Source organism: Delphinus delphis, chromosome 5, assembly GCF_949987515.2.
Source record: "Delphinus delphis chromosome 5, mDelDel1.2, whole genome shotgun sequence".
Lineage (NCBI taxonomy): Eukaryota > Metazoa > Chordata > Mammalia > Artiodactyla > Delphinidae > Delphinus > Delphinus delphis.
In genome coordinates, this window is record NC_082687.1 from 107,431,448 (window position 1) to 107,445,378 (window position 13,931).

At 40.7% G+C, this 13,931-nt stretch overlaps 1 protein-coding gene across 2 annotated transcripts in view; it reads right to left on the bottom strand.

Annotated features, from left to right (window-relative positions):
- Positions 1–13,931, bottom strand: part of PAPSS1 (3'-phosphoadenosine 5'-phosphosulfate synthase 1) — a 108,630-nt gene that overhangs the window by 16,140 nt on the left and 78,559 nt on the right. The window lies entirely within an intron of this gene.

Below are 13,931 nucleotides of genomic sequence, written 5' to 3' on the forward strand. Positions count from 1 at the left end.
TTCACTTTGGGAAGCGAGAAACAAAACTGGCAACCCCTCGCCTTCCAAAAATCTAAAAGTATATGTGGTATGGATGTTTATGTATACGTATCTATATATTTGTTTTACTGGTAAGAGATATGTGAATGTACATCTGTGTCTATGTGTAGGATTTCATACAACTACTAGATGTCATTTATATATAGTTCAAAATCTAATATGTTGGTTAGAAATCAGGCTAGTGGTTGATCCTCTGAGACAGGCAACTGAAAGGGGCTTCTGGGGTAACGATAATGTTCTTTTTTTCTCCACAGCTTTATTGAGTATAATTGACAAATAAACCTGTTTATATTTAAAGACTACAACGCAATGATTTGATATACATATACATCGTGAAATAGCACAATCAAGTTAATGAACACATTCACTACGGCACAGTTACCTTTTTGTGCCTACGGTGAGAGCACTTAAGATCTACTCTCTTAGCAAATCTCAAGTATGCAATACAGTATTATTAACCGCAAACACCATGCTGTACAGCAGATCCTCAGAACTTGCTCATCTTATAACTGAAAGTTTGAATACTTTGACGAACCTTGGAAATAAAAGCTTGTACCTAAACCACTTCGATGTTAGTTCTAGGAGTCCCTGGTAATGTTGTTTCTTGACCCAGGATCCAATCCGGGTGCTGGTAATCAGAGTCTGCTCACTGTAAGAGTTCACTGAGCTCTGTGATGTATGTATTTTTGCTCACTGTAAGAGTTCACTGTGATGTATGTATTTTTCCCTATGTTATACTTTAATAGGTTAAAAAAAATTGGATGAAAGTTATTTAAGTTATATGAATATTTACATAAACCGGTACTGAGAAAATCCTGTCACCTAAATGATTACTACCTAAGATACTAGGTAAGAATAAAACAAGGTGTTGGTTGTGACTAATAGCCACGCTGCATCCAAAGCTACCTCTGTAGCCTATACCTTCACATTAATACTGTTTAAAAACAAAAATTAGTTAGTCTAACACCTAGAGCTATAGAACTTTAGAAGTTAAAGTAACTAAGAGACCGTCGTTCTCATTAAAACTCCAAGGAAGTAAACCCTCAAAGGTTAAGTGACTCGGCCAACAGAGTGTAGGACAAACCCAGGTCTACAAACTTGGTCTTAGCTCCCTTTCAGTGTATGGCTCCGTTATTTAGTGATTTACAAAACCATCTCGGTTCTGTGTGAAAAGAGGTATAAATGGTGACCACTACACATCACTTTCATTTTATCTCTCTTGATAGTTTCTCTTATACCAAGTACTTTATTTTTATTAACATTGTTCAGAAAGTGCAAGAGCACAGGGGCAATCCCACACCCTACGCTTGAATTGGTCACCCTGAGGAGTTTCAACTTTTTTAGTTGCTTCTACAGATATTTACCTCTGTATTTCTTTTTCTTTTAAATATTTATTTATTTATTTGGGTGCACCGGGTCTTAGCTGCGGCACGCGGGATCTTCAGTCGGGGCACGCAGGCTCTAGTTCCCTGACCAGGGATTGAACCCAGGCCCCATGCATTGAGAGTGCGGAGTCTTAACCACTGGACCACCAGGGAAGTCCTTACCTCTATATTTCTAAGCAGCATGTGTACACTGCTGCATCTCGACTGTTTAATTTTAGATATTATATACTGTCATCCTCAATATCTGTGGATGCTCATGTCTCACAGTCAGCCCTCTGCACCCAAGGTTCTGCATTCACGGATTCAATCAACCCAAAACTATGTAGTACCGCAGGTCTTTACTGAAAAAAACCTGCGTATCAGTGGACCCGCACAGTTCAAATTTGTGTTGTTCAAGGATCAACTGTAACATAGCCATTATTCCCACATGACTTATATTTCCTACTGTAAAAGAAGATATGGGACTTCCCTGATGGCGCAGTGGTTGAGAATCCGCCTGCCAATGCAGGGGACGTGGGTTCGAGCCCTGGTCCGGAAAGATCCCACATGCCATGGAGCAACTATGCCCGTGCGTCACAACTACTGAGCCTGTGCTCTAGAGCCCACAAGCCACAACTACTGAGGCCGGCATACCTAGAGCCCGTTCTCTGCAACAAGAGAAGCCACTGCAATGAGAAGCACACACACCGCAATGAAGAGTAGCCCCTGCTTGCCGCAACTAGAGGAAGCCTGCAGGCAGCAATGAAGACCCAACACAGCCATAAATAAATAAATAAATACGTTTTTTAAAAAAAGAGAAGAAGAAGATATTTGGCTCTTACTCCACTATCTCATTCCCTATCCAATTTATCCAAGGAATACAGTGATACCAATACTTTGGTGAAATAAACATTCATCTGTAAAATGGGAATTACAATAATAGTTATCGCATTCAATTTTTAAGAAAATTAACACATGAAACATGTGAGGACTTTGAATAGTACCTGGTATCAAGTAAGTACACAACAAATGTTAGCTGTTATCATCTTTATTTTATTCCTCTCCTTGTACAACGGTTTGCTTTTCCTAGAGTTAATAATTGTCTTGATTTTCTTCCACTTGCTTAGTTTTCCGTATACCTGTGTTTCTATGTACCTTGTACCATCCTTCTTCTTCCTGAACACACAGTTTAATACAATTCTCAGTCTCCCTTGCAGCGTGGCCATATGGCTGAGTTCTGGCGGAAGGAACGAGAGCCCAAGTGACGTGTGCCACTTCCAAACACAGACCATTAAAGAGCCTCCAGAGCGCTAGCCTAGTTTGCTTTCCCCATAAGCCAACTAAATAGAAAGGACCCTAAGGCCCTATAATAAACTACCTATTTTCCTACTACAGTATTACTTCTGCTTGCATTGAGCTGCAACAGTTCTGTATGAACAAGATGGCAAAGCATGATGCTCTGTTCCCCACATATGCCCACCCATCCCAGATTCAGCTCTTCATGAAATTTCAGCTCATTCCCCTCTGCCCCTTCACAACAGACCCACAGAAGACCTTTGCTAGTTCACACTCAGAATTTTTATCGAGGGGTCAGTCAGAACCAAATCATCAATTAACTAACTCTGCAACTCCACTTAAATGGAAAATCTTTTCTGCCTCAGGAAAAATAGCTACTGCTTACAGAGTTAAATTAAAAGGGCAGTCTAAGTTTTCTGATTTAGGTGAACTTACTTTTCTCATTAAGTATTTATGTCTGAATGCTTAAATCATTCAAGGGCCAAATGGCCATTAAACTAGGAATATTTTTCAAAAGCATATTGGTGACAGGGGCCAGTGCTAATTCTGTCTTGTAAAATTGCCAGAAATTTAAACTGCTTCTCTGACTTCTTTTAGAAGGTATATGAGTAAATTAAATGTAAACACAACAAACATGGAGTCAGCATTCTCCTGCAGGTGACCTGAATGATTTCAATATACATTTTAGTGAATGGTTCCCTTATGAGAATACTTTTTAAATTTTAACAGCCATGAACAGGCAAATCACACGTAACTCTTTCAAGAATGCCTAGTGTGAGTCAAGTTACAACCTACTGAACAGGTAGTATGTTTTCATCCAGAGAATGCAAGTCAGCCCACAGCTATCAGTATCTGGTTAAGAATACAGGCTTTATTTACAGTCAGGTTGTCCTAGATTTGAATCCTAGCTTTGCCCCTTGGTGATGGAATGCCCTTAGGCAACTTCCTTATATAAGCCTCAGTTTCCCAGTTTAGAAAAATGAGAATGATAATACTTAATGCAAAAGATTGCTGGGAGTTTTGAAAATATTCAGGACACCACCCGGCCCTCAATAGAGGACAGTCACAAATATTGCTGCTGTCAGTATTATTCTGTAAAGTATTTTCTGACAATCACAGTTGAATTAATTGCTTCCTAACCAGTGTTTCTAAAGAAAATTCATTCACTCTCTAAAGGTGACATACTAGCCAGAAAACGGCTGCTAAAAATCAGTAAGAGCTATCTATCTACCCAGCAGACTGAGGTCAAGATGTATTATTTATCTTTTCATGCCCAGTGGCTAGCATCATTATCGGGAAACTGAATGCACAGTGAAGAAGGAACACAAGATGATACCTATAAGTTTCCTATAAGCCCCTCTAAGAATCTGTAAATGGCCAACTGAACAACAAATGACTTATTTTTGGCTTTACTTGCACCTGTGTAGCAAATAACAAATAGCTTTGTCATTCTTTTTCTGATTATAAAAGTAATTTAATTCAAAGGTGGCAAAGACTGCTAGTTGCCTCCACAACAACTGATTTCTCTTTGCCCTGATCTCCCTATTCCTTGATGACAGAAACAGCACCCTAAATGATGAAAATGGCGGGTCCTTGCTTTTTCAGCCTTCCCTGACATACAGCCCTACAGCATGAGCATCTAAGCAAATAATAGAATCTCTTGGGAAGTCTGCTGGAGGGTTCTGAAAAACTTTTCCTCCCTAATAAAATTCTCAACTTTCATTTATCTGAAATGTCTTTACTTCATCTTTATTTTTGCTTGAATACAGAATTCTAGATTACAGACTTGTTTTTACTTCTTTTCTCGCTTAAAAATGTTACTCCGTTGCTTCTAGTTCATAATGCTCTTGAGAAGTCAGCCATCACTCCTATTATTTCCCTATTGTTCCCTCTTCCTCTCACCTTCCCCATTCCTCTACTTTTAAGGTTCCTCTCTTTATCATAAATTTTCAGCAGATTGACTACTATGTGCTTAATTGTGCTTTCCTTTTTTTTTTTTGCGGTACGCGGGTCTCCCACTGTTGTGGCCTCTCCCGTTACGGAGCAGACTCTCTCCGGACGCGCAGACTCAGCGGCCATGGCTCACAGGCCCAGCCGCTCTGTGGCATGTGGGATCTTCCCGGACCGGGGCACGAACCCGTGTCCCCTGCATCGGCAGGAGGACTCTCAACCACTGCGCCGCCAGGGAAGCCCGAATGACTTGTTTTAAGGAGTCTGAATGGTGCTTTTTTCCTTTAGAATGTTAAGAGCCTGATTCTAGCAGGCAGGTAATTTACTGGCACCTCTCCTTATCTTTTTGAGGCTCAGTTTTAAACCTTGTTGGGCAGGTCCAGTCTAGCTTTTTGGGCCAATTATCAACCCACTGCCTTTCAAATCCAAATTCACTCTCAGTATTTGCTCTGAGATAACGGACTGAAAACTAAGCATTTCCCCTTCACAGTGAGCAAAATGTTAAGTTTTATCAGTAGAGGGACATTGTAGAAGGAAGGGTGTGTAGTGGTACCTAAGTATGGGGATAGTTGGCGGCAGTCTGGTCCAGCAGCAAACTCAAAGTGCACAATCCTTCAACAACCTCAGAGCCCTAGCCTGAGTCCAGTGACCACCTTGCTGCAGCTCTCCTAATGCAAACACCAGTGCGCTCCAAGCCTACCACCAGCAGCTCCCAGACTCCCTCTGCTCACTCACTCACCACCCTGTGCTCACCTGTGCCTCAGAGGGTTGTTTCCTGCATTAATTCCAACATGGGTATCACACTGTGCACCAATCTGGCAGCCACTCTCTACCAGGCCTCAGTCTTGCCCTGCACGATTGCAGTCCAAGGAACCACGGGGAACACCCTCACAGTCTTCTGCTGCCTTAGCTCTATACTGCAAGTCTCAGCTGCTCCAGCAGCCCTAAAAGCCAATCTCTGCCTTCTCAGCTCAACAGGTATATTTATACAATGGAATATTACTCAGTGACAAAAAAACGAAATACTGCCATTTGTAGCAACATGGATGGACTTAGAGATTATCATACTAAGTGAAGTCAGAGAAAGACAAATATTTTATATCACTTATATGTGGAACCTAAAAAAATGATACAAATAAACTTATTGACAAAACAGAAACAGACTCACAGACACAGAAAATAAACTTATGGTTACCAAAGAGGAAAAGGGAGGGGGAGGGATAAATTAGGAGTACTGTATGGGATTAACAGATACACATGACTACGTATAAAATAAACAACAAGGATTTACAGCATAGCACAGGGAACTATATTCAATATCTTGTAATAACCTATAATGGAAAAGAATCTGAAGCTGAACACCTGAAATTAACACAATATTGTAAATCAACTATAGTAAAATAAAATAAAATGGATGCCAGAATAATGACTACTCAGAATAAGTCATAGAAATAAATCAGTATTTGTTTCATAATTTCCTCCCCAAATACATTTTTGCAGCTAATGTTTACTTGACTCTTTACTTAACTTCCACAATGTAATAGAAGTAAGAATTAAGTTCTGCTACCCAGTAGTGCTAACAGGGGAGTAGTTCATGATTAAAATTATAATCAACTCTTAAAGAAATGAGATTGATCTATGCAAATCCTATAATGGCTTCTCCCCGCCAGCCATCATAGATTAAGATATTGTGCAGGACTTCCCTGGTGGCGCAGTGGTTAAGAATCCGCCTGCCAGTGCAGGGCACACGGGTTCAAGCCCTGGTCCGGGAAGATCCCACATGTCGCGGAGCAACTAAGCCCGTGCGCCACAACTACTGAGCCTGCACTCTAGAGCCCGCGAGCCACAACTACTGAGCCTATGTGCCACAACTACTGAAGCCCGCGTGCCTAGAGCCCGTGCTCCACAACAAGAGAAGCCACCGCAATGAGAAGCCTGCGCACGGCAATGGAGAGCAGCCCCCACTCGCTGCAACTAGAGAAAAGCCCGCGCACAGCAACGAAGACCCAACGCAGCCAAAAATAAATAAATAAAATTAATTAATTAAAAATAAATATTCTTAAAAAAAAAGATATTGTGTGACTAACAAACCAAAAATCATTGATATATAGAAACCTAAATTACCCATCTCCATACACATAATATTTATAATGTAAATTCTTTAGAATTAGAACTGTTCCTGAATCATCCCACTATGGCATATTACCTTGGAGTGCGTCTCTCCCCCATTTTTAATTCACGCCCCTTTTTATAAACATAAAAGTCTCATTTGCTCCCTGACTCCATTAGAAAATAGTACCTATCATTTACCTCTCTACTTGCAAACCTAGCAAGGATTTTGGTAAATTTTATTTTCAGTAGTTTCTGAGAGAAAAACAAATTACTTTCCAAATTTAAAATATTACATTATAAAATTATAAAACTGGACTATACACTTACATACAACACCACTAGTACTATACCATCTTCTTCGTACCCCACAATGGAGAAATTCCACTGTCCTAGAAGCCTGGTTAAGTATGTAATATTTTCAATTTTGTTTAATTAAAAATACTGAAGATAATAAATAGAACAGATAATAAATAGAAAGTCCCCACTTAAATAACCTATTTCTTTATACATTTCACATCAAAATTTTCTTCAAGTGTAATGAATTTTATTAAAGTCAACATTCCATAAACCCAAACTCATATACTCAACTGGTTTATGAAAGAACTTCAGGCACAGGGACTTTTTTTTTTTTGTAAATGTGCAAATTTGTTTTTTCTAAATCATCAAAAATGTACTTGTTTTAATGTACGAAAATTCTTTAGAAGGTCAAATCAATTATCTATTTTTGTTGGGTAAAAAGATCTATATCTTCATCTCATGAATTTCACATTAAAATACTTGGTTGTACATTATCACATCACTTTAGTATTAACCTATTTTCTTGAAATTCCCAAATCTTAATGGTCTGCCTCTTGATTTCTCAATGGTAGGAACCATTTTAAACTCTTCAAGTTGACTGGGAAAATCAAGAGAGGCAAATGAAAGACAAGGTTCATCCTTCCCATCATGTAGATTCTGGGTACTTATGACTTTCAATCTTTGTACAACTAAGTATTCTAAATGCTTCTAGAATTTCCATCCCTCTGTACAGGCACTGAACAGTATTCAGTCGTCATAAGAGTCACGTTTCTGATTTGCAAAAATTATGAAATCTACTTAAGACATTCCATTCTCCAGCTTGTAGGAGAGAATTAGACACACCTTATAATTACTCCCATCAGAGAATTTTAAGAGTTGAAAGGGAATTTAGATTGTGGAATCCAAACCCTTCAGTCTGCACGCCAGGAATCTGAGGCCTGATTCCTCACAAAATACAGACTTTCCCAAAGATTTCCTTTACCTTCAAGGATAAACCTCAGCTGTCTCAGGATTCAAAATAACACAATTCAAATGTAAGAGAAGTATTTGCTCAGAACCATCAGCAACCAAACTGATTTTATTCTTGTAAATTACCTTGCCCTGGCTGAGCCCAGGCCCCCAGCAGGTGTGAAGAGAGAGGGTCATGGGATAGAGAGCAAATCCAGTATCCTCCTCCCTCTTCCTGCCTCCCAAGCACAGCGACCACAAAATTTGCTTTTGATAAAAGCCAAAGGGCTTCCCTGGTGGTGCAGTGGTTGAGAGTCCACCTGCCAATGCAGGGGACACGTGTTCGAGCCCTGGTCCGGGAAGATCCCACATGCCCTGGAGCAACTAAGCCTGTGCGCCACAACTACTGAGCCTGCGCTCTAGAGCCATCGAGCCACAACTACTGAGCCTGCGTGCCACAACTACTGAAGCCCGCGTGCCTAGAGCCTGTGCTCTGCAACAAGAGAAGCCACCACAATGAGAAGCCTGTGCACTGCAATGAAGAGTAGCCCTCGCTCGCCGTAACTAGAGAAAGCCCGTGAGAAGCAACGAAGACCCAACGCGGCCAAAAATAAACAAAATAAATTAAAAAAAAAAAAAAAAGCCAGGGCTGCCCCGGTGGCACAGTGGTTGAGCCGATGCAGGGGACGCGGGTTCGTGCCCCGGTCCGGGAAGATCCCACATGCCGCGGAGTGGCTAGGCCCGTGAGCCATGGCCGCTGAGCCTGCATGTCCAGAGCCTGTGCTCTGCAACGGGAGAGGCCACAACAGTGAGAGGCCCGCGTACCGCAAAAAAAAAAAAAAGCCAAAAGTCCTTGATAATCTTCTGTCTCTCCACCCCCTCACTGATTATTAAGGAAGCAAAGGAAGGCAACCATGATGCTGTGTCATTGGAAAGCATTTCATGATATCCCTTACAGGGGTGAGAGAAGAAAAAAATAGGTACCAGTTATTGAGTTCTTCCTAATATGAAAACAAAGTGTTTTATAAATACCTCATTTAATGTTTAGAGCAAATCAGTAAGATAATATTTCTGTTTCACAAATAAGAAAACTTTCAATAACACATTCAAAGCTGCAAAACGAACGACTAAGAGATGGAATATTTGAACTGGGTCTTTCTGACCCCAAAGTCCATACCTACTCTTATTGAGCTACTTACACTGCATCACGCCCTACAACACAGGACATCAGAGCAGGACAGGAAACACAAGTTAGTACTACATTTAAGGAAGAAACAGCATAGATTACAATTGCAGAAAAAAAGTGAAAAGCCAAACTAAAACACAGTATCTGAACTTGATGCTGCCTGAGTAAGAAACAGGCAGAAAGAGATTCTGAGTTGGAAATCTACAGAAAAGTCAGGAGAAAAACAGGGTTTCCCACTCCCCCAGGAAAAGCATCCTAAAACACCTGTAAAATCTAATGTTTCTGAATTAAGTTAGTAATTTCAGTTCTTAAGACACATATAAGCTAAAAGTATATAAAACAGACTATAGGAATCCCCAAATTATTTTTTAAATAAATCAACAGACTCTAAATGTTTTGGTGACAAAGATCTGCAACTGCTTACCAGAAAACCTGAAGTTCAATTTTTTTCCAGCTTTGTTGAGATATAATTGACACACAACTTTATGTAAGTGTAAAGTATACAACATGATGATTTGATATAGGTACATACTACCAAGTGGTTACCATAAGAAGACTACTCAACACATCCATCTGAAATCCAAAGGCCCAGTTTTTTAACTAACTTAGCAGAACCTGATCAAAACTGACATGAAGTTATCTATGGCCTTTGCTGATCCCAGTTACTGTGGAAAGTCATTCACTTTGCTACAGAAATATTAATGTGTTTTATGTCTCAGAACCGTCAGGAGAATTAAGTAGTAATACATGACCCCAAGTATTTTGGATAAGAGACTGTGAATCTGTGTTACGCTATTCCAGATACATCAATAAAATAAATGAGCAGAAGACAAAATTATCAAAGACCTCAAAGAGAGTCAAAGGTTAGAATTAAAACTTGGGAGTTTATGGCTCCTATAATTAGGCTCAGACCCTAAGGGTGTCCCTTTAGGTTGTTAAAGCTCTTGGAAGTGTTTAAGGGGAAGAACAGGGTTTATACCCTAACAGACATCCTATTTACTACTCCAAATACTGGTGTAAAGCAGGAACTAATTAAATATACTGGCATCATGTGGCAATATGTTCCTACTGTAGCTGTTTAATGGCATCTGCTCACTTAAATACAATCAGTTGCTATTAAGGAGTCATTTACCAAGTGTACGGATAACTTTCATGGCAAAGAAAAATCCCAGCTTCTAACAATGCATTTTCTCCAAAATTCAGCTCGTAATTTTCACGCAAATGCCTTAAGCTCAAGACAGAACTTATTATTTGTACATATCCATATTTCCAAGATATATCTTACTTTCAGCACTTTCACGTAACATGTCTTAAAAAGTATTATTTGTCCTTTACAGAAATGGATTTAGCATTTAGTGAGATGGGACAATTTTCTACATAGTGGATTAATGCCTCAAAAAAAAAGTACACGTATGACACATTTTTAGCATTAGAAAAGTAGCTCTCCCACATGCTGCCCTGCACCCCACCTATCCAATTCCTAAAACGGAATTTAGGAATCAAGCCATTAAATCTTTACAGTCTGAAAAATCAGGGACATCCTGTTGATAACCAAACAGACCAACAGCTGCTCCTTGTTCTGAGAAGCTTTTGTGCTGCGGAAGCAAATCTAGTACCAATGCCTTCTAAACGACCTACAGAAAACGATTAAAGGAAGAGTCACTGTTTTTTATTTTATTATTATTAGTTGGCAAATGAGCATTACTGGCAGACTTTTTCCTGATGTCACTGGGTCAGCTACAAAATGAGTGTTGTGTTTTGGTTTTTTTTTTTTGAACTATAAAAAAATTCTTCACTTGAGGCTGTGAATAAGCCAAATAAGTCAAACACACAAGTGAGGCACTTGAGAAAAAGAAATGGATAGTTTTCAAAATCCACTCAATCTAACAGTTTAAATCCTGCCAGTTCATAAACATTAATATATTTAATGGTTTAAAAATATGAAGCCGTGGGCTTCCCTGGTGGCACAGTGGTTGGGAGTCCGCCTGCCAATGCAGGGGACATGGGTTCGTGCCCCGGTCCGGGAAGATCCCACATGCCGCGGAGCGGCTGGGCCCGTGAGCCATGGCCGCTGAGCCTGCGCGTCCGGAGCCTGTGCTCCGCAACGGGAGAGGTCACAACAGTGAGAGGCCCGCGTACCGCAAAAAAAAAAAAAAAAAAAAAAAAGGAAGCCGTTTATCAGAATTTCTAAAGTTTGTTCTATAAAAGTTCAGAAGTTAAAAATGGCCTTTGCTCAAGCACCAGATGCGGTGCTTCCTGAGAAGAGCTACACCTCTTAGCATGTAACTGACACTCCAAACAGAGATCTACGGACAGAAACTACTCTAACACACCTTTATACCCTTCTAGGAAACCTGGGAGCTCTGTGTAGGCTCAGGGGATCCTTAACTTCTTTGCCCTCCCACCGACTGCTAAGGCCCCTTTGAGGCTTCCAGGCAGCAAGGAGCCTTGTGCAAAGAACACACAGGCCTTGGAGTCAGAAAGGCTTGAGTTTCAGTTCCAGCTTTGTGTCTTCCTGGCTGTAAGATCTGACCAAGACTCTCCCTGACCTAACTCTGGTCAGGTTCCTCCAAGCCCTCTATGCCTCGACCTTCAGTGTCCATCCTTGTAGGGCCTGTACCACCCAGTTGCAGCAAAAATCTAAGTCAGTCTTGAAACCCTCCATCCTCGATATCTGATCAAATTCTTCATCCTCCCCACCCCCCAAGTGATATCTGATGAGGCTGTCCTGCCTTCCGCAAGGATCCTGCTAGGTCTGTTTAACTAGAATTATCCCATGCCCACTGTTTCTGATGTTTCCTCTTAGTAATTTTCCATCCACTGACTCCCACTCTGCTCCTTGGCTATAAATCCCCACTTGACCATGATGTATTCAACTGAGCCCAGTTCTCTGCTGAGGTCTCTTTTCCCCTGCTCAGTAGTTCCTGAATGAAAATCTGTTTTTATTGCTTTAAGTACTATCCAGCTCTGGTTTTCTTGGACAGACCAAAGTTATGTTACTTGGTCTCTCTGAGCTTCAGTAACCTCAGCTATAAAATTGACATAAAAGCTATCTCACTGAGCTGTTGTGGGGATGAATACAGGCTAAACAAAGATCACAACCCACAACTCTAGGCTATGATAAACAAAAAGTACGCTTGAAAGGCCCTGTACTAGAGATTCCACCTCTAATGAATGTCAGCCAAGGCCATCCTAATTCAGCGTTCTGGAACTCCTACAGGATATTTTAAGAATTTATTTCCAGTCTGTTTTCCAAAAATCTGCGGCCACATATTTTAATATTATACGATAAGATAAAAAATATTCTGTGGTAGTTATAGTACCTGGCTCTGGAGCCAGACTATCTCGACACTACTGTGTGATCCTGAACAGGTTATTTAACCCCTCTACCTCCGTTTCCTCATCTCTGAAGTGAGAATAATAATAATAGTACCTATTCTCTTGGTGTCGTCCTAAGGATGAAGTTAGCTAATACATGTAAAGCACTTGGAACATTGCCTGGCAAATACAGTAAGAGCGCAATAAAAATAGGCTATTCTCATATTCTCAATCATGGTATATAATTTACTTCTCCATTTCCTCTTCAGTGAAACTGTTTCAATGAAAAAAATTTCGAGGTTCGTTAAGAAATAGTAAAAGTATTACAGAACGTTTGGTTAAATAGGGCTAGAGGGCCCAAATGGCTAAAATGAAAACAGTCATCAAGTTTAGATGAAGAAATACACTGCTGACGAGAATATAAAATGGTACAACCACATTGGAAAATTGACTGGCAACATCTACTAAAGGTGAACAAAGGCATACCCCTAAATTGTCTAGAATTCCTAGGTATATAACCAACATAAATGCCCACAAAAAGTCATGCATTAAAATCTTCGTACCAGCACTATTCTTAATAGCAAACAACTGAAAACTGCACAAACGCCCATCAACAGTACTGGGTGCAGTCACACGATGGGGCACTCCACAGTACTGAGTGACCAATTACAACTAACTACACACAACACTAAGGGTGAGTTTCACCAACATAATGTAAAGCGAAAGAAGCCGGACGCCAAAGAGTATATACACTGTATAATTTCGGTTATGAAAAGCACTAGGACAGGCTGGACTAGATGCTGTGATGCAACGCCCTGGTCCCCCCAGGAAGGAAGGATTATTCCCCCAGCTTTAGGAGTTGCCAACACAACACCCAGCAGCTGTCAGCCCTCCTTAGAAACTGCCTCCGTGGAAAAGAGCAGCAGTGCCCAAAGGCATCATGCCCTTCTTGTGCAACTCAGAACATCTCTGAAGGGCCTTTCCAGAATTCCACATGGGGTCAATTGAGGCTTCCACTGAGACTGAACTGCAGCTCAACTTCTCCCCCTGCCCAATCTTGCTCCCTTCCTATCTCTTCTCTTCCACAAGCGTTGATCCCAAGAGCCATCCCTGATACATTTCCTGAACGCTAATCTCTCACTCTTAGAGTCTGCCTCCCGAAGTATCCAACAAGCAGATGAGATCTATGATGCGAGAAGCGAGAACAGTGATGACTACCGTGGGGAGAGCAGGTAATGACAGGAGACGGCAGGAAGGAGACCATCTAGGGTGCTGGTAAAAGGCTTTTTACCTATCTGGGTGCTGGTCCTGTGACTGTTCAAATGGGAAAAATTCATTTAATTGTAAACCTATGAAATATGCACTTCTTCCTACGTATATTATACTTCAATACAAAGTTAAAAGAAAATAAGGCAAATAAG